This window comes from Amblyomma americanum, chromosome 5, assembly GCF_052857255.1.
Source record: "Amblyomma americanum isolate KBUSLIRL-KWMA chromosome 5, ASM5285725v1, whole genome shotgun sequence".
Lineage (NCBI taxonomy): Eukaryota > Metazoa > Arthropoda > Arachnida > Ixodida > Ixodidae > Amblyomma > Amblyomma americanum.
In genome coordinates this window covers 126,293,259-126,312,832 of record NC_135501.1, presented here as the reverse complement: position 1 = coordinate 126,312,832, position 19,574 = coordinate 126,293,259, and the positions used below count along the sequence as shown (strand labels likewise).

General features: G+C 46.0%; 1 long non-coding RNA gene across 1 annotated transcript; it reads right to left on the bottom strand.

Annotated features, from left to right (window-relative positions):
- Positions 1-14,912: 14,912 nt before the first annotated feature.
- Positions 14,913-16,926, bottom strand: LOC144135003 (uncharacterized). Its single transcript, XR_013315335.1, has 4 exons — positions 16,687-16,926; positions 15,743-15,876; positions 15,491-15,555; positions 14,913-15,114 (listed from the first exon to the last, which is right to left on the bottom strand). It is a non-coding gene; the product is annotated as an uncharacterized LOC144135003 (long non-coding RNA).
- Between the last annotated feature and the right edge of the window lie 2,648 nt (positions 16,927-19,574).

The window sequence follows — 19,574 nt, the reverse complement described above, 5'->3', positions numbered from 1 at the left end:
TCTACGATAGCCAGCTAAACCAATGGCCGGCCAACATCGCTTGCCACCTGGCATTCAATGGCGAATCTTGTTCGGGCAGTTGAGGTGGCTAGCCAGAGTTGCATACATCATGGCATTCGTTGGAGGATGTTGTCATGTTGTCATGCCAATTTTTATGGCTCGTGATCATCAGACATCTCTCGGTATAATCTGGTCAATATTGCCATGGAAGTTGGGGTGGCCTGCCAACAATGTTCACACACAGGACTTGGCTGCCAAATATTGCCCCATCAGTTGCGATGGGTAGCCAGTTATGGTCATTCTTGTCCCACCAGTTACCATCGCGTATAAGAAGTATGCAAATCCTGCCATATGTTGTTCAACATCGTCTTTCGTGTTGCGATTCGCCGCCGAAATTGCATACATCCTCGCATTCCTTGGTCAATATTCTGCCAGCAATTTCGATGGCTCGTCGACAATGGTCATGCCACTACTTGGCCTCTAAGTGTGATGTCGCCAGAGCCAAGTATTGTAATATTCTACTTCATATACCAAGCAAAATAGATTCTGCTTAGGCCGCAGTGGCCCCCCCCCCAAAAAAAAAGAGAGAAAATAACAGCTAGGAATGCACCTTTTAGATTTGTCTGAATAGAGGTGAGAATCATGCGGACGTGCGAGCACTCAAAGTAAACAGCGCCGAGCGCGGCCGAGCGCTTTGACAGGTGTATATGAGCAGGTCGCGTTATGCGTATGTGCTTGGGCCTTTGGTGAGGAACTTTTTTTGAGCGTGCGCTCTTTGTTCCTGAGTCCCTCACTGTTGCGTCATTGTCGTCGGCGGTGGCTGCACCGCCATCCAGAGGACAGAATCTTCCATTCTGTCTCGATCGCCATACGCTGGGTCAATTGAGTTTGGTTCAGCCACCCCCAAGCTCAGGCAATACGAGCGCTGTGTGCGCGCGTGCGCTTGCATGCTTTCCTATCACTCTACAGGACGCAGTGCGACCCCTGGTGCCCCACTGTCCTGAAACGCGGCCCGATGGGTTGCGGAGTGAACTCGGCGCAAGAGCCGCGAGTTTCCTGGACGTTGCGGGGCCGTTGCCTCACCTCTGCGAAGTAGGCACCTGCGGGAGTGGCGAATTATCTGGTGGGTGAGGAGATCCCCAGGAGAGAGTACCCAACAAGGAGACGCCCTCGACGCATGTACGGCGGAATGCAGAGAACGGATCCACCCGCGCTCGTGTTCAGAAAGAGCACTATTCGCTTGAAGATTCATTCGAATGCGCTGCCACTTTAATTCTGTGGTTTGGGCGGCCAGCATCTTGTGTCCTCAGAAGCAGCGTTCTGCTTGCGACGAGTTGGTGCAGAGTATTCTGTAATCTATGCAGTCTCCTAGCCAACATACCTTTATTTTCTCGCAAGAATTTCGACTCGAGTGTGTTCGTGATTCTTCGCCCGCTGAAGAATTATGAGCATGCGCTTGAGCTCAGGGTGCGCGATCGATATCTTTCGTCTTAGGCAGTGTGACACACACACACACACACACACACACACACACACACACACACACACACACACACACACACACACACACACACACACACACACACACACACACACACACACACACACACACACACACACACACACACACACACACACACACACACACACACACACACACACACACACACACACACACACACACACACACACACACACACACACACACACACACACACACACACACACACACACACACACACACACACACACACACACACACACATATATATATATATATATATATATATATATATATATATATCTTCAACGTTCAGGTGGTGTGTGTGATAAGATTAAAATAAAACGTACGATAAAATCCATGATATTCAGCACTCAACAACTCACTTAGCGATCACAAGGCCGTCATCGCTACATTAGAAAATTGGAGCTGTAAAAATTGAAGAAGCCTGAAAAATTGTTTGCTTGCACTGCAGCTAACACAAGAACATTCGATAACTTTGCACAAGCGAAGCTTGGCTGAAAGCTTTTATGTACTCCATGCAAACTTTTCACGCTACTGTAGGCTGCTAAAGTCATGTTGCTTCACCTCGTCATGCGCTATACAGACATGATTTAATTGGATACGGCCACTGGCGCATTTTTTGCTCCTCTTCTTCCGTGATCGCTTACATATAAGCTCATTCTTTTAAGTACGCAAGCCATCTACGCGTGCACCGAGCATTGTCCATGATCGAGGCGCCTTTTTACCATCTTACTACAACATGACATTTACTGCGCCTTTAGGTGGATGAACAATATGCATTCCATTACTCCTCACCCACCAGAAATTTATTACGTATAGAAATTTTAAAAGCCGTGGCCAAATATTTCGAAAGTGTCTCAGCTACATCATCTTAGCACTGTAGGGAATCGTGGGGCATAGAGCCATAGTTTGTTCGCTCTGGAAAATTACTTTTAATGATAAGCCTCAGTTGTTAGATACTGGCGCGGGGAAAAGAAGTACATTGTCAAGCAGACTTGAAATGTTTTCATTAAGATGGCATTTACGCTGCCTTTTTTTACCCTGCTAAAAAGAACTAGCCAACGGATGGTTCAGCAGATTGCTGGCGCACATTTTGCGGCCGCTGCAAGCACAAAGCCGATCGAGTCGGGTCAAGACAGCGCTCCGGAAATGAGCGGATTTTGTTGTCATAGAGAGTGCGTCTTGAGGCGCTAGCTACTGCTATCACGCGATTTTCCCTAGGAGAATATCTGAAATAATAGCCAATTACACTAAACACTTAAAACCTTTTCAGGAAGTAAAAATGCTGCAGACTAGGCCGCACGGCTCATAGCAGCACCCAACTATTCGGTTTCACACACCTAGCTAGGGCCCTCCTTTCTGATATCTTGGTTATAGGCTCCTGGTTCCAAATGAATCTTACCTGGCATATCGTAAAAAAAATAGAAAGGCTGCTGCCTTCATTTACGCACCAGCGCAAGTACTGAATTTGCTTCCATAAATGGAAAAATCCGGTAATATTCACTTCCATACACCTCATATAGGTTTGGCTACTGAAGCGTGGTCCATTCTATTATGTCCGCAACTGTACGATTCACGTATGCCCACGGTCTCTGTTCTGTCTCCAAGTGCTCAGATCCATTTCTTTTTTCCTGACTATCTCAATCAATCTGTCGCTTTACCTCTGGATCTCTGATCATGACCTTAATGTTATGCCTTTTAAATTGCATTCAGTTTAGTGCATAACCTTGTTCGTAACATACATAAATTACTGCAAACAGGTTTGGTTTATAGCGGTTGAATGTCCCAAAGCAACTCAGGATATGAGAGACGCCATAGTGAAGGGCTCCGGAAATTTCGACCACCTGGGGTTCTTTAACGTGCACTGACATCGCACAGTACACGGGCCTCTAGAATTTCGCCTCCATCGAAATTCTACCGCTGCGGCCGCGATCGAACCCGCGTCTTTCGGGCCGGCAGCCGAGCGCCATAACCACTCAGCCACCGCGGCGGCTATTACTGCAAACAGTCTTGCTTATTGTTTATTTATATATTGTCTTTATAGCTTATTTATTCATTAATGCGATTTTTTTTACTCATTTCAAGTTATTCTTATTCATTCACTGTGTGTATGCATTTATCGCGCGTCCATTTGTTCTGTCTTGTGTGTTAATTGCTAGTCGCAGCTCCCGTTGCGAAAACAAGTAGCCCGCGACTTTAGCGGGTACCAAAACCTCTTTTTCATGCGCATGTGAAGTTGTAAAATTCAGTAATATCCAACAAAACAAAGTTATTTTCTAGCCCTCATGGCGAAGCCGCGTGCTGCAGTGCACAGCACTTAGAGAGAATCCAGTACTTGCAGTTTAAGCGCACACGTGTTGTTCTGCGAACATTTTCAATGGGCTATCCGTGGCTGCCGCAGCTTGCAGCCCTTTTTTCTTGACGACCTCCCTAGCTTGCATTGCAACCTCCTTCTCCCGGCACCCCGCGAGGAGACGCGCGCGTGTTTACCTCTTTCCCTTTCCCCTCCTTCCTGGCACACGAGGGGTCCTTCACGTTACTATCCTTTCAATCCTCCCACCTCCCCTTCTCAATGCGGCGCCTCGTCACAGAGAGGTTAATGCCCGCGCCGCATACTACCTTTACCCCATCGTTCGAAAGAACGAAATTCTTTTCTCATGACCTTGCGAGCTTCTTGAGACTTCTGTGTGTTCTGTCCACCCTCTGCCCGTATCTCACGGCTTGCCGCGCCCCACTGCAACCTCTACTTCGGTTGACTGCCGGAGCACACAGCCCTCCGAACCCGGTTTTTCCCTGCTGCAGTTGATATTTCCTAATAGGTATCGCCAACCATTTGGGGACATCTGGTTGATACGTGAGTACGTTTCTAGTATATTTATATTAATTTTTGTAAGTTTTTATTTCGCACGTACATAAACTCGAGACCCCTCAATCTGGAGAATACACACCGTTATAAGTTAGCTCACGTAACACTTTCAGCAATTTTTAAAATTGGCTTCTTGAGCCACAATAAAACTTTTTATGGCACAGCATTCTCAGTGATGTAGCATATCAGAACAAAGCTAAGATGTGCTAACTGCCAGGTTACTGCTAGGCTGATTAATTATTGAGAGGCGGTAAACTCACCTTCAGTAATATTCAAATCAGTTTATAATGTTTCAAAACGTGCTTAACCTGGCGCTTCGGCCAACAACTTTTGGCTGTTTTCTTGTTATTTTGGCTGGAGAAGTTGCTTTGCCTATGACCTTCTCGAAAGCTCACGTAATTTGGCGCGATGTAGACAAATATATGTCGGGCCAGAGCACCCAGGGTAACCGCGTTTTCGAAATTCAATATCGGATATGGAAGCTACTTACGGTGGGCGGCACGCCTCTCAGTAATTACGAAGCGTAACAGTAGTAGTGAAGAACTTTACTGATCAATATTAATTAGGCGGCCTACGAATTAGCTGCTTTTAACATTGATTTAATGCATTACACCACTGTCAAATTTATGCTGAAAAAGCGCTCTTCTAACTCATAAAGCCTACTTTAAAAATTGCATAAAGTCAGGTGAAACACCCCCTGTAGGTGAATTTTTTATACCTATATTTTATCGCTGACTGCTCATGATTTTCTTCAATTGCAGAAAGCGATTGGTCTTTGCACACATGTGGACGTTACATATCATTCAAGAAATTCTTCCTCGGGTGTGGCATTTCTTTATAGATGGGATGCAGCTGTCATGGGCTGCTTCACTTTTGCCCCTTTTCCTATTGACATCCTGAATGACAGCAAACTGATGGATCAATGTGCACCGGTGGACGTTGCATATAATTTTTGAGCTGTACATCTTGGGCGAAGTTCTCCCGAAACAGAGATTTTGTGCAACAGTCGTACGGTTGAAGTAGACTTTTGAAAGGAAACGAAAGTTTGAAAAATATTCACACAAGAAATAATTTATTTTCAGCCGAACATTCAGAGACCAACGCGGTCCCCTTTTGAAGGGTGACTGAAATGCGAGCCAGTAGCAGCAAGGATAGGACTTCGCTTTCATTCTGTTAATACATGGCGGAGTATATCATACCGGCGATGCTATCCCTATCTAAGTGACGGCGGCTACGTTCACGTCGCGCCTTCGAGCCTGCTCGCGGCGACGCAGCTTCTGGTTTTCGTCCGGCGGCCGCCGGCGACCGAGGAGGGCACCATTCCTTCGGCCGGTATGTTCAGTCCCTGCCTCCCCGAGAGATGGAATGCCTGGGCTACAGCCCGCTGCCGTCAGTTGTTTTTTTTTACTGTTCCCCTTTGTATTTTTTCTCTTATCCTCCTTCCTTTGGGGCATCTATTCTGTTTTCCCTTACGTCCTTTTTTTCGCGTCTAGTGTGCGGACACCACACCAGCACAATCTGACAAGGAGGTATTTTTTGGCCCCTCCTTCTTTTTTGATGCTTCCCCTCTGCCTCCAAAGCCCGGCTGCTTCACTGGTCCCTTAGGTGGTGGTAGAAAGCGGCTGCACGTTGAAACACGCTTGAGACACGCAGATATGTTTTCGCAAAAAATGAGAAGGCCTGGTGCGCTGCAGCTTTGACCGTACATGTGGCGCCACCTCCCGTTCGCGACGTGCATTATGTGTAAGTCAAACGTGCAGCCGCCGCAGTCGCCGCAGTTAATACCATGGCGGCAAGCGGCAGCGCAGAGTGTACGCGATCTAAAAGCAGGAGTTCTATTTACTGTTGTGTGTACGGCTGCCACAACAGTTATAAGTACACCGCCGGAAAGTTGCCGAAGATTAAATTTTATAGCTTTCCCTGGAGGCCGTATGAAGAGGAAAGAAGGCAGCGCTGGATTTGAGCGGTACGCCGTCCAAGGTAAGCATACACGCCTCGTCAGCGTTGTCAACGGCTTATTGTATTTAATTGTTTCCATTAGCCCGGACGGAAGCCCATGGCAACCGAACCGCTGCTCGACCCGCATCTGCAGTGCACATTTTGTGGGGAACGAGAAAAGCACGATTGCCGGACACCCTACATACATTCCTACGCTGTTTCCGGCGAGCTATGGGAGATGCGACGGCGTCTGCAGCGAGACGAAGATTGGGAGATACGAGCGGTAAGCAGCGCTGTTCACAGGGAAGATTTTGCTGGTTTGCAAATACGGTCGGCGCGGCTCATATGTGGTCCGGAGCAGATATTCCGATGTTAGTAATATTTCTGATATTGAAGCCCAGTGTAGAGCTATACATCAGAATTTAACCTTGGGCATATCTTTTCAAGAGCTCAGCGCAGAGGCTTGACTACCGAAGCGTCTACTTCCGGAAAGCTACGAACTGCAGCCGAGGCTGTGGGCTCCCAGTCTGCAGTTTCTGGTGCGGACGGCTTGTCCGCTGAAGTGACGGCACCCGACGAGCCAGAGACCACGGCAGACGCTTCAAGCCCCAAGGCTGCAGCTTCTGGTGCGGGCGGTGCACGAAGTTCGTCCGACAGCGTCGCTACCATGTTATCTGTGGTATGTTGTTTTCTTCATCGTCTTTACTGATAAAACTTTTTTCACTCCCCGTTCATTGTTCCATGCTCTGCTTGCAATTGATGCTGCTAGTTATAAAGCACATGTTAATAATTGAAGTGTTCCTCTGAGAATTATACTTTGTACTATTTAATTACTTTACCAGTGCTGAAAAGACAAATTTGTTGAGTTCTCTAATCTGCAGATGAATTAACCAGGAACACAAAGCTTTTGCAACCAAAGAAAGCTAAAAAGAGGGCCGCTTGCACTCTCTATTCAAAATACAGATGACAAAAACTAATGGAAACTTTTACCATTTTCCAGGCTACGCAGACTGAAGGGAGTCTACATCAAGGACAATGTACCCTCTTTTTGCCTGTGGCCTCTCAAGGCTGCGCTTCGACTCAAGTCTGCCACAATGACACTGTAGACACCAGTGTTCACGCCCAAGTGGCTACAGAGTCAACGTTCGCTGGTCCAGAAGAGCGCAGCTGTGTTTTCTTGGGGTATGAGTCCATGTGTCACAAAGAGGAAGCATTCCGGGAACTCTGTGGCGTCAGTGCAAATCTATTTGCGCTCCTTTTATCTGTCATTTCTCCTATACCTGTCCGGCAAATCGATGTGCCCGTAGCTCAAAAGCTGGCAATTGTTTTGATGAGGTTGAAACTGGGAACTTCATTTTCCAGCATTGCCGTTCTTTTTGGCCTCCACCGTACAGCTGTAAGCAGAATATTCTACTTTGTTCTGAGCAATATGTTGGCTGCACTGCAGAATTTCATTCCAAACCCTTCACGTGCGACTGTTGATGCATTAATGTTTGCTTGCTTCATGCGCCACTACCCACGTTGCCGTTTTATTATAGACTGCACTGAGGTTAGAACAGAAGAACCACCAACACTAGAACAGAGACGTGCTCTATTTTCCCACTACAAGGGTGGCTACACCTTAAAGTTCCTGGTGGGAATTTTGCCAAATGGTTGCATTACATTTGTCTCGGATGCCTATGGGGGTCGAACGTCTGACACCCACATCACGCTGGAGTCAGGATTTCTGGACCGAATAGAGCCAGGGGATGTAGTACTTGCTGATAAGGGATTTCCCGGAATTAAGGCACCAGCTGAAGGGAAAGAAGGAATTGTTGTTCTACCCCCATTTTCGAAAGGGAATGTCCAGTTCACCTGTGACGAACTGCAGGAAACCTACCATGTTGCGCAGGTACGGATACACGTTGAAAGGGTGATCCAGCGTTTGAAGCTGTTTAATGTCTTGAACACAAGAGTCGCCGTGGACATGATTCCTCATATGAGTTCAATAATGCGCATGTGCTGCATTCTGGTTAATCTTCAAAACCCAGTTATCATCACGAAATGGCCTCAGGTTAACAAAAATGGGGACTGAAAGCCTGACTGCATCACATTTCTTTTGCTGGTTTGGTTTTACTGTGTTTACATCCCACAGAGGAGGAGGAGGAAAAACAATTATTCAGAGCACAAAAACTGGGTGGGTTCAGTACGAGAACCCATTGGTCGTCATCATAATCCGGCCCCTCTCAACCAGCAATTTCTGGTCGAGTGGGCTGTGGCTATGAAGGGTTGCTTCCCAGCGCTCATGAGTCGGATCGGGATTTCTGTCCAAGTCTGGGTTTTCTTCAAGTTCAAGTTCAAGTTCAAGTTTATTTTCCTTTCTTACAAAGGAGGAGCCGGGACTAAAAGCTGTGGTAACAGCTTGACTGGAGGTCCCGACTCCTTGAGACAGTGGCAGTACAGAAGGAAGGCGAGGGTCACATCATTTACATCAATTAGTGATGTCATGGATATCCGATGCAAATCCACATTTACGCGAAGCGCGAACACACATGCAAAACGAAAGTCGCAATACACACATGTACTCAAATCAAATGTTTTACATCACTAAAATATACAAAAACACAATTTCACAGATTGAAATTGTCTCGGCAGTAGTCACGGATATTGTGTTTTGAATTTCTGGTAATATCAAAATTGTCATGGATTAGTTTGTTTAGCAAGAGGGGAAGGTTGTAACTTAAGGACTGGTTCATAGAGTAAGTTCTTGGTGTTGGAGTGATCCAAGTTTCTTTGTATCTAGTGTTACGGCAGCTGTTATTTTCTCTCAGTTGTCCAAGTACAATAAAGGGATTGTCACGTTGTTGTGAAGAGTATTTATAGCATAATAGAAGCCTGTAAAAGTATAACGCGAAGATTGGAAGGATATCATACTTTATAAAGATATTTCTTGTGGGGAAAAGGAATGGCACATTTGCTATGGACCGGACGGCTTTTTTCTGCAGCAAATGCAATTTATGAAGATTTGTTACCCCTGTTGTTCCCCAAACCAAGCTGCAGTATTGGATATGACTTAGTACTAACGCGTTGTAGAGCAACATCTTTACCCTTACTGGAAAAATATGTCTAAAGCGACCAAGTATACCTAGAGCTGAGGAAACTTTCGAACAAATGTGTTCTATGTGCTCATTCCAAGTTAGGTTGTGAGAAAAGATAACGCCCAGTGTTTTTACAGAAGTCACAAGCTCTATTGGTTGGCTGTTTAAGGCTATTTTGAGAGGCCTAGATATTTTCTTTCCCTTAGGGAGGTATAACAGAATCAGTGTTTTTGACGGATTTATGCGCAAGGAGTTTGCATCTGCCCATGAGTGAAGTTTATTAAGGGCTTCGCTTGTTTTGCTTTCAACCTCGGCCTCGGAAATACCTGTGACAAAAAAAGTTGTGTCATCTGCAAATGACACAACCTGAACATTACTAGCGCCGTAGACGATGTCATTTATATAAACTAAAAATAGCAAAGGCCCAAGATTGCTTCCTTGGGGCACTCCGCATGTTATATGGAGGGTAGAAGAGGATGCTGTGTTTATATCTACATATTGGGTTCTGTGAGATAAGTAAGATTGTAATAGGGTTAGCGCTAGGCCCCGCACACCATACCTTTCCAATTTAAAAAGAAGAATATCATGATTTATGAGGTCAAAGGCCTTAGTAAAATCGATGTAAATACCCATGGTGAGCTTGTTTTCACTGAATGCCTTAATTATAATTTCCTATTGAGTTAGAAGTGCTGTCTCTGTAGATCTTTTCTTCCTGAATCCATGTTGAAAATCTAGAAATAAGTGATTTTCGTCAAAATAAGAAGTCACTCTGTGATGTATTATTTTCTCGATGCCTTTGGAAAACACAGGCAGTATAGAAATCGGTCGGTAGTTTGTGAATAGGTTCTTATCACCTTTTTTAAAAATGGGTATCACTCGAGCAATTTGCATTCCTGTAGGGAAAACCCCAGTGGAGAGAATCAAATTATAAATATAGGTAATAATCGGGCACAGTATGTCAAGTACATATTTTACGGGCAATATCTGGAAGCCATTTACGTCCAGCGTTTTACTATTCTTCAAGTTATTGATGGAAGAGAAAACCTCAGCTGTTTCAGTCGGGGCCAAGAACAGCGAACTTATCCTATTGTTTCCTCGCACGTACTGAGCATAGTTTCTAATGGTACTCCCATCGAGTTCATTATCTTTCGTTTGCTGAATAAAAAAGTGATTGAAAGCATCTGCCAATGGAACACCGGAGAGCTCTTTTTCCCCATGCCTAAAGGTGCCAAGTGTAAGCGTAGGAGTACCGGGACGCACCAAAGAGTTCAACTTGCGCCAGGCTGCATCTGGCCGCAGTGTAGTTTCAGCATCGAACATATCTATTAGGTATGAATCCTTAGCTTTCCTCAGCGTAGACGTAAGTTTATTCCGGTAGCTCTTAAATTCTGCAAGTATATTTAGATCTTTAGTTTTTACAAATTTGGCATACAACGCATTTTTATGCTTGACCATTCTCAGGTGTTCTCTCGTTAACCAAGGTTTTCGCGCTCTCTTTGGCTTTTTTACTTGTGTTACTGGAAAATGCTGGTGGTATATTTTCTTAAGTATATTTATAAAGATAAGGTACGCTGTGTTGCTCTCACGGCATTCATATACTGCATCCCATGTTTGTTTTTCAACATCCTGGCGGAATGATTCAAGACGCGAAGATGTAATAACTTGACGATATGTGGGCTTTGGTTCATTCCACTTGATGGGAAATTGCTTGTCTACGAATAAAAAGGTTCCCAGATGATCACTTATACCTGTACAAAGAGTGCCAGCAAATGTAGTGTCTGTGTTAACGTTGGTAATAAATACGTCTAGTAATGTAGAACTTTGTTCTGTGATACGCGTTGGGTTGGTGATTACATTAGATAGGCCATAAGTAGAAAGAGTAAGGCTCAAGTCTTTCTGGTAAGGAGTAGGTACAATCATGTTCACATTCATGTCTCCACCTAAGAAGATCTGTGCTTTTTGCTCCGTCACATATTCTAAAAGTTCTTCAAGGAAGGCCAAAAACGGCTAAAGGTACCAGATGGCGGTCTGTAGACCACGCAAAACATATTGTCAAGGTGTCGTAAGGTAAGCACTTCAAAATCAGGAGTGACAGCACAGAATTTCTCTTCGGTATCACACAGCAGGTTATCTTTTACCAGGATAGAAACACCACCGCCTCTTTTGTCCTGACGATTTCGATAGAAACATTGATAACCAGATGGGCAGAATATAGCCGTTTCGCGTTCATACCATGTTTCAGTGAGCATGAGCACAGTGAAAGACATTTCAAATACTTCTAGCAAAGCATGCATTTCATTATCTTTGTTTCTTAAAGATCGGACGTTCTGATGAAAAAAAGATAGGGCAGGTTTTTTCTTTTTGACCAATTCATGAATTTGCTGTGGTAGAAAATCCATGTTTAGAGCATACAAGCTGTACAGATAAGCTGGAACATTTTAAGCAATCCTAGAGAGCTGATCCTTGCTAGTGATAGAAATAACTGTTGATGTTTCAGTTTGGCGAACGTAGATTTTTTCATTCTTGACCCAGGCGTATTTCCATCCTCGTTCCTTTTTCGCAGCATTTACAGCACCGAAGAGGCGTTTCATTGCCGGACACAGGTGCTCATTGACAAAAATTTTATCATCTTGTTCTATCGCGAGGTCACGAGCCGTTAGCCTGTGCTTTCTTGCTTTTTCTAAGAAATAGTTACGCGGAGCTCTGTGAGTAAACTGCACAATTATGTTAGGGGAGGTAGAATTTGCGGCGGTCTGGACCCGATGGCAGACTTCAATGTCAGTGTCCTTCAGAGGCATCCCGATTACTTCACCCAACTGTTTTGTCAGTTCGTGCAGGTTTTCACCGTCTACCCGTGGCACTCCTTTAATTTCGACGTTCAGGCACCGCGAGTGTTGCTCGTTCTGCATAAGTCGGGATTCCTGCTCTTTTACTTGCGCATAGAGAGCTTCGCGTTCTTCCTTCAACGTGCTTATACTTTCTTTCAGAGCCTCGTTCTCTGCTTCAACTTTTTTCACGGAAGCTTTCATTTCCTCATAGCACTGGTTTATGAAAGTCATGCTGGCCTTAATATCTCTGACATCCTTCCTGAGTTCTCGCTCGAAACTTTCTTTTAGCTCGCGAAACTCTTGTTTCATCTCACGCTTAAGGTCCTCAAACAATTTCTGAAGTTCTTTGGCCATTTTTCAAAGTACTGAACTCGCGTATCAACAGTTTTGGCAGCAGCAGTGGCGGTAAGACAGTTACACTGACGTTAAAATGAGGGGGAAAAGTGCACCAACCTGGAAAAAGTGCGCAAAACTTGTAAGACGTGTCTGTCGCTCACCACTGCCACTGCCAAACTGTCGAGAGCGGGGGGCGTGGCCGGTTACTGCTGACGGAGGGAATAGCACACGGTTGCTGGAAGGCGTTGACGGTGGCCGCTGTGTCCTGGATGTCGAAGAAAAGACGACGATTTAAACCAACTTGTTCAGCTCCGGTAGGGCCAGGGCCGAAGCGAGGCGACAGCCTCATCAAAACAGGAACGGACTAATCAGCGGGGAACTCTTGCCAGATTCTTGAATTTCGGTCGACGGTGGACCGCCGGCCCCTTTCGTGACGAGGCCTAGCGAGTACGCAGGATTGACATTCCCAAACCGCGTGAAAGAGTGTGCCAACTGCTCCACAGAAGGGGCAGGACGAATTGTAGGTTTCTGGGTACCATTTACTCATTAGGTAAGGATTGGGCAGAGTATTAGTTTGTAGTCGCCTGATTATGTGCTCTTCATATTTACTTAGGGTTTTGTGAGGAAGAGGATATTCCCTTCTTGTGATCTTATAGTACTCCGTAATTTCTGCGTAGCTTAGTAAGGGTGAGGGGTTGTCAACTATGTCAGAGAGAGGCTGCGTGCCAGATGCTCGGAGGAGGAGAGCTCGAGCAGCTGTGTTGGCCGCCTCATTGCCCGTCGTTGAGAGGTGCCCTGGCGTCCAGAAGATCTGGATGTTGGAAGGATTAGACCTTTCCAAAATTTCCCAACACGGAGCGCCAACGCGGCCTCGAGCTATGAGGGATGCCGCAGTGGTTCTTTAGCATACACTTATTTCTTTTGCAGGTGCTCTCGAGTACAGTGTGAAAGACCAGTATCGTATGGTATACGGAGTGTTGTGCTGCAGATGTGTGCATATGTATTGAGAGACACAGGTATAAGAGGGCTGTAGGCTAATTTTGAGCTATGTTGATGCAAAACCACACAGGAGCGGGTTTGTTGGAGAGGCTTTGCTGACCTAGCATGACCAGTGCGGTACTTGTCTGCAACGATAGGTCGAGAATGGGCTCCTGTCTTGCACATCCGAGTTATTTCCGACATTCATTTTTGCCCTTGTTACAGTTTTGGGTTGCACCTTTCTGTGTCTATTCAAAATCTGACAGTCTTTGCTTGTTGTCTTCGTAACAGTTTGAGTAATGCTTTCATGTGTCTGTGCCTGCAACCTTGTGTTCATATGTTCCCCTCTTATGTTTTTGCCAATTCTCAAGTTCTTATGTCCCTGCCGACTGAATTGTTGAATTGTGCTCATTGATTGCTCAGGTTCTCTTAATATCTATAATGCATTTGTTGTTAAGGTTAATTTTCTGCTGCCATCGTGTTTTTGCTGCGTGTGGGCACTTCAGTTTTGTTGTGCTGCCAGTTATAGTAGTTATCTCTCTAAAGTGGAAAGCAGTAGCTGTAGCCACCTTTAAGCACCAACCTCTCCTTTCATGTTTTGTAATCTTTGACCAAAATATGTCAAAGCCACTCCATTTCACTGGCACAAACATAAGTTTATTCCAATGAAATACATACTTGCAAATCAAACTTGTATGCTTGAATATGTTTAGCTTACATTGAAACAAATTGATGCACACATCATCTTATTGTGGTATTTCAGGTGGCTTAAAATTCAGGGAGTTCATGGCTGTTTAGGAAGGTCAAAAGCAGAACCAAAAAAGCAATATTGAAACTTTATACATTTCTTTTTTAAAGTAAACTTCAGTCATATGTTGAAGTGATGAATCTGCCACCATCAATAACCACTCCATCTTGTGTTCACTTTTTATTCCTGCAAATACAAGGGATGCCTGCTGTTAGTGCTGCCAGAAGAGTTGGAACATAATTGCATGATGTTTATGAAATGCTTTTTTTACAAGAGACATGTATAAAAATATGGAGCATTTTAAGAAAAATGACTCGAGCATGCTTCTGCGTTCAAATGATGAGTGTGCAGTGTGCCAGGGTTCTTGATCACGTTTTACTGAAATATGGAGGTTGCACCTCAGCTACTAGTAAGCTGCACCTGTAAACATGCAAAAGGGAATAACACCTTGAGTGAAGGCTGCAAGCTTGACTCCACCTGGGGTTTTTCCCCTCGACAGAAACTGCAGCCACACTATGAGACTGCACTGTGGGTCTTAGTGAAGACATATTGCAAAGCATACTATCATTATGTTTTGTAGTTGTGCATGGGGAGACTAAATGTTACACATCACTCATTCCACTTGCAGCCATTTATTTCAATAATCCATAGCCAACAATATGAGGCTGTAAAATGACTCAGTTATTTGTCAGTGTCAGAAGGTCTTTCAATCAATGTGTGAGAAACCTCAAAAGGTGCTTGAAATAAAAGCCTTCCAGCTTCGGTATGTACTCGGCTAGGAAGCCATCATCTCTCTTCACAGTGACTGTTATGCTGTGCTGTGGTGAGTAAACAAAAAAAAGGGCATGATCTAGATTCAAAATGTACAGCATCACCATCACTTGCGTATAGTAGGCATGTCCTTTCTTAAGCATCAAATGCCCATTGCTGTACTCAATATATGGGACAAAGCTGAGCTCATGCTCATAGTCAATCAAACGGTGGTTTTCTTTCAGCGAGAAAGGGCACTTGATTTCAACAAGGCATTTGTTTCCATTGGCTACGTGGATTCCATCAGGGCTGCAACATAGCCATGGTTGCTCCGGACGTATTATAAGCCCAACCTGTAAAAGATATATATATATATATATATATATATATATATATATATATATATTACCTAAAAATGTTACATGAAAAACACCAATACATTACCTCATAGATTGGACTTCCAAGAGCCATTGACAATTCTCTTCTGGCTTCAGCTTCTGTCATTTTGCCTTGAATACAACAAAACCATGCAATATATTAGAATAAAACTAACGATTTGCTTTATGAAATCATTCCAGCATTACAATTTAAACAGCACAAAATATAGTTTAACAAAAACTGGGAGAGGACATCATGCATGCACAATTTTCTTGTATGCAGCTCATGCTGGTTAGCACCCAGTGCAAAGCATTCTACCGTATGAGGTGGCCGCAGTTGAGAAGAACCTTGGTCTTGCCAGAGATTTCGCCAGGCTTTCAAAGTTCGATGTGCGGGTTTTAATTCTGTGCGCGCTAGTACTTGTCACCCGAACGCGTCGTTCTTGATGCCACCTGCGGCGAAATGTGAATCGATCATTGACAAAAACAAAAAAAAAGGTAAAACTGGCCGGGAAAAAAGTGGGAAAACTTCCGCTCGCATACCTTGCCGATGCTGCCTGACCTCTCGTCATTAGAGCGATTTCGGTGATCTCGTCAGCATTTTTCCTGACTTCCTTATCAAAAAAGGCTTTATCCTTTTCGGAAAGGTGCATCTCGCATCTTTTCAGCCTCAGCGGCCACACAGCAACGACTTCCATAGCAGTAAAAAGCTTCCTTTTACGGGCCAAGCCACTGCCCAAACATTCTCTGATGAGCTCAGCTTCAACAGCTGTACGCTCAGAAGGGAACGCAACAGCACACTTCTCTTCCTCTGAGCGCGCCACTCTTTCCTCCAGGGCAGGCACAAGAGTACAGTTCACTTGGGGAAATTTCCCGAGTGTGGTATTTGGGCACAAAGCCCCAAGAACTGGAACCGGCAGGGGACGACCTACAGGAATAATGAAAATAAAAACATACCGACTCACGAAAGCAAGCAGTCGTGCCTGAAAGTAATCTTACTTGTGAATAGCTCGCGCACAGATTTTTTTGTGTCTAGCGTAGGGCGAGCGGTAGGCTTCCGCCAAGTACAAGGCAGGTCTGTGCACGACACGTGCTTGTAGTTGTTGACGAACACAGCTAACGCGGCTCCGTGCTTACACCAGCCCCGGCAACCAGCCTTGCAACTGCAGCTGGCATCCACTATACATCTGGGGTTTGCGGACAACTGAAGAACAAACTTGCATATTAATAAAAATAACAGCTGTACACAAAAATTAAATTTACCTGCAGCCGGACTTCGTACTCCGCAGTCTTCATTTGCGCCGCGCATTTCCCGATTACCTCGGATGGCGCCGCTGAGGCCACGATCTCCTCCCTCACAGCATATACGTGATTGCTGTCATAAAGGTGGCGACCACGCACCAAACTGCTTGTTTTAAAGTATGCGTCTACGTTTTCAATTTTTTTAAACCCGCAGTATAAAACTCGCGCCTCGCCTTTCGCAGCCATCGCGTATCTGGCTCGGAGAGCTGGACTTACGAGTAACGCCTGATCCACCCGTCGGTGGCGCTCATTGTACCGGAGCAGTGGCGCCACCATACCAGCGCAAGAGGCCCATTTACTAAAGCTTGTTCCTTTTCCTTTTTGTACTGTAAGACTTAACATACATCACCAACAAGCCAAACAGTTCTATTCTATTTTTGTGATTCATATTGTCATTCACAATTATTTGCTTCTTGTGTTCAGCGCCGGCAGCTCCTCCAGCTAGGGGTCCACAAGCTGCCAGAGGTTGCGTCTAGTGTAGGGAAGGCTTTTTATCGGCCCTCCGGACTAGGTCAAGTTCAGCAAGAAAGCATTTATTTTGACAAGGCACTGCAGAGGCGCTACAGGTGATAGTTTTATTTCAAATCCTTACTGCATGCACTCACTATCCTAGATACTATTGGCCAAAATGCATTTTTCCAAATAACGTTTTCTTTTGCTGTTTGTATGTGCAGCTGCCATCACAGAAAAGGAGAAGACAGCTGTGTAGGTTGTCCCGGCATACATCGGCAGGCAGCCGTAAGGCGCGCTCACACTAGCGGAAAGCTTCCCGGACCGGCACAGCGTCAACGTCGACGCTGCCTCGCAGCTCCTCAGAATGACGCTCACACTGCGCGCGTTTTCTCGCTGCGGTTGTCTTGTAATGTGGAGAGAGGAGGCGCTGAGGGAGGACCCGAACGAGAAGAAAGAGAAGGGGATAGTCACGTGACACCAGAGAAGACTGGAAAGCGCACCCTTTTCTCGCGTCGTCGTCGTCGGCAAAGCGGCCGCCGAGTGCCCGGCCGGCCGGACGCGCGCAGCTTCCGCCTCCGCCGACGGGGTCACTGAACTGGGACCGACGTCACTGTTCACGGTCGGCGCCCATTGGCTGTTCTCGTCAGCAGCACGGGAAAAATAGGTACCGAACCCATCGCTCTGCGGGACGGCACAGCAGGCTGTCCGCGGGAGAAAAACCGGCTTCTGCGGGAAGCGGCACGCGGAAAACGTCCTGCGTTGCGCGTTTTCCCGCTAATGTGAGCGGGCCTGTACGCAGCACTTCACGGGGGTAGGCGGCGGCAAAAAGCTCATGGCTGAGGTGCTAGATGACTGGGATTGCACCTGGGCCTGCCCTCATTGCAGCCGCTACCTCGAAACCGGGCCCTGCTACAGCAGCGGAGTCTTTGACAAGGCGGTCGAGCCCTGATGAGACTCTGCAGGACTAATTAATCGCTTCCACGCCGCCTCTCATGCCCGGCTAGACATGCGGCTCTTTGTTTTGTTTTTAATAAATGTTCAAACATTAAACTTCATTGCCGGTTTGCTCATTTTCAGTGCATGTAACAACAGAATGTGGCATTTACAAACTCATTGCATAGACGACGAGTTAAACTTCCTCCTCATGCCCTCCTACCGATGGGAACGGCTTTTAGCAGTACGAAGAGTACTTCAGGTCTTCGTCCGGCGACACGTTGCCGGTTGGGGCAGCAATTCCAACTTCTCAAAGCAAAACTTATTTATTGAAGACGGGATTGAAATACAAGGCAGTGATGACAAGGCAGTTTAAAAAAAGGCTGTTTAAAAAAGGCTGTTAAAAACGGCCGAGCTTGAGACTCGGCGCGCTCGTCCAAAATCGTTGTTTCCCACGGGTTTTAAACCCTTCGATACTTGGGCGGAGCTTTACCAAACCAGCTCTCGCCCAATCTGAACCAATAGCCATGCAATGTACAAGTGGGCGGAGCCCAGTGGACCCCGCTCCTCCTGGAACGTGCAGGGCGCGTGACGCATCGGATTGACAGCTAAGGAATGTCTTCCGCGGGACATGATCGCTCCTGGTAGCAGGTGCGGGGGGGGGGGGGAAGGGCATTGTCCCCGTGGGCTGTCGCGAGCCCAGTGGAATGCGCAGCTCGCTGCATGCGCATTCGATGCACCGGTTGCCACGCGTCGGGACAGAAAGGATTAGTGCCGCCTTTCACCCTAAGCGCGGGCGTCACGCCTCGACGTACATTCCTCGATTCCCCCTCGGGCATGACCGCTCCTGGTAACAGGTGCGGGGGGGGGGGGGGGTCCCATCGGCCTTGTGGGCTTCCACTTAACACCTCCCCACCAAGAATGTTGGGGGGACACTTGCTGTACACACAACATACCGAAGCCCACAATAGCACAAATGATCCAAACTTCAACAACATACAAAACACGCAAAAGCACAAGGGACCCGGCCCTCAACTGGGCGCTGTACCAACAATAAAAAAAACACCCTTCGGCGTCCTACTAACAATTGGAAGAAGAAAAAAAAACATGCTAGGGAAGATACCTTCAGGCATGCGGACGCAAGCACAATTCTTAGTTAACCCATTTCAGGTACAGGACGACCAGCAGAAATGAAATCCTCTGGTAAAAGCATTAGAACAATTTCACACGCAACAACATGGAACTGAATACCGAATGAACAAAGCATACAATATCTCCAGTTCTTATGAAGTGGCATATACACCTCAACCCGATCCCGACGAGGGCAAAACAAACCTAATGACACGGTGCTCTTCGTCACACATTGATTAAATGTCACAAGGGGAACAGTTCACGGAGGACACAATTAGCCCACTGGAATGAAACTGCTCGATCACTTTCAGAGTCACTCTTCACGTTCCCCC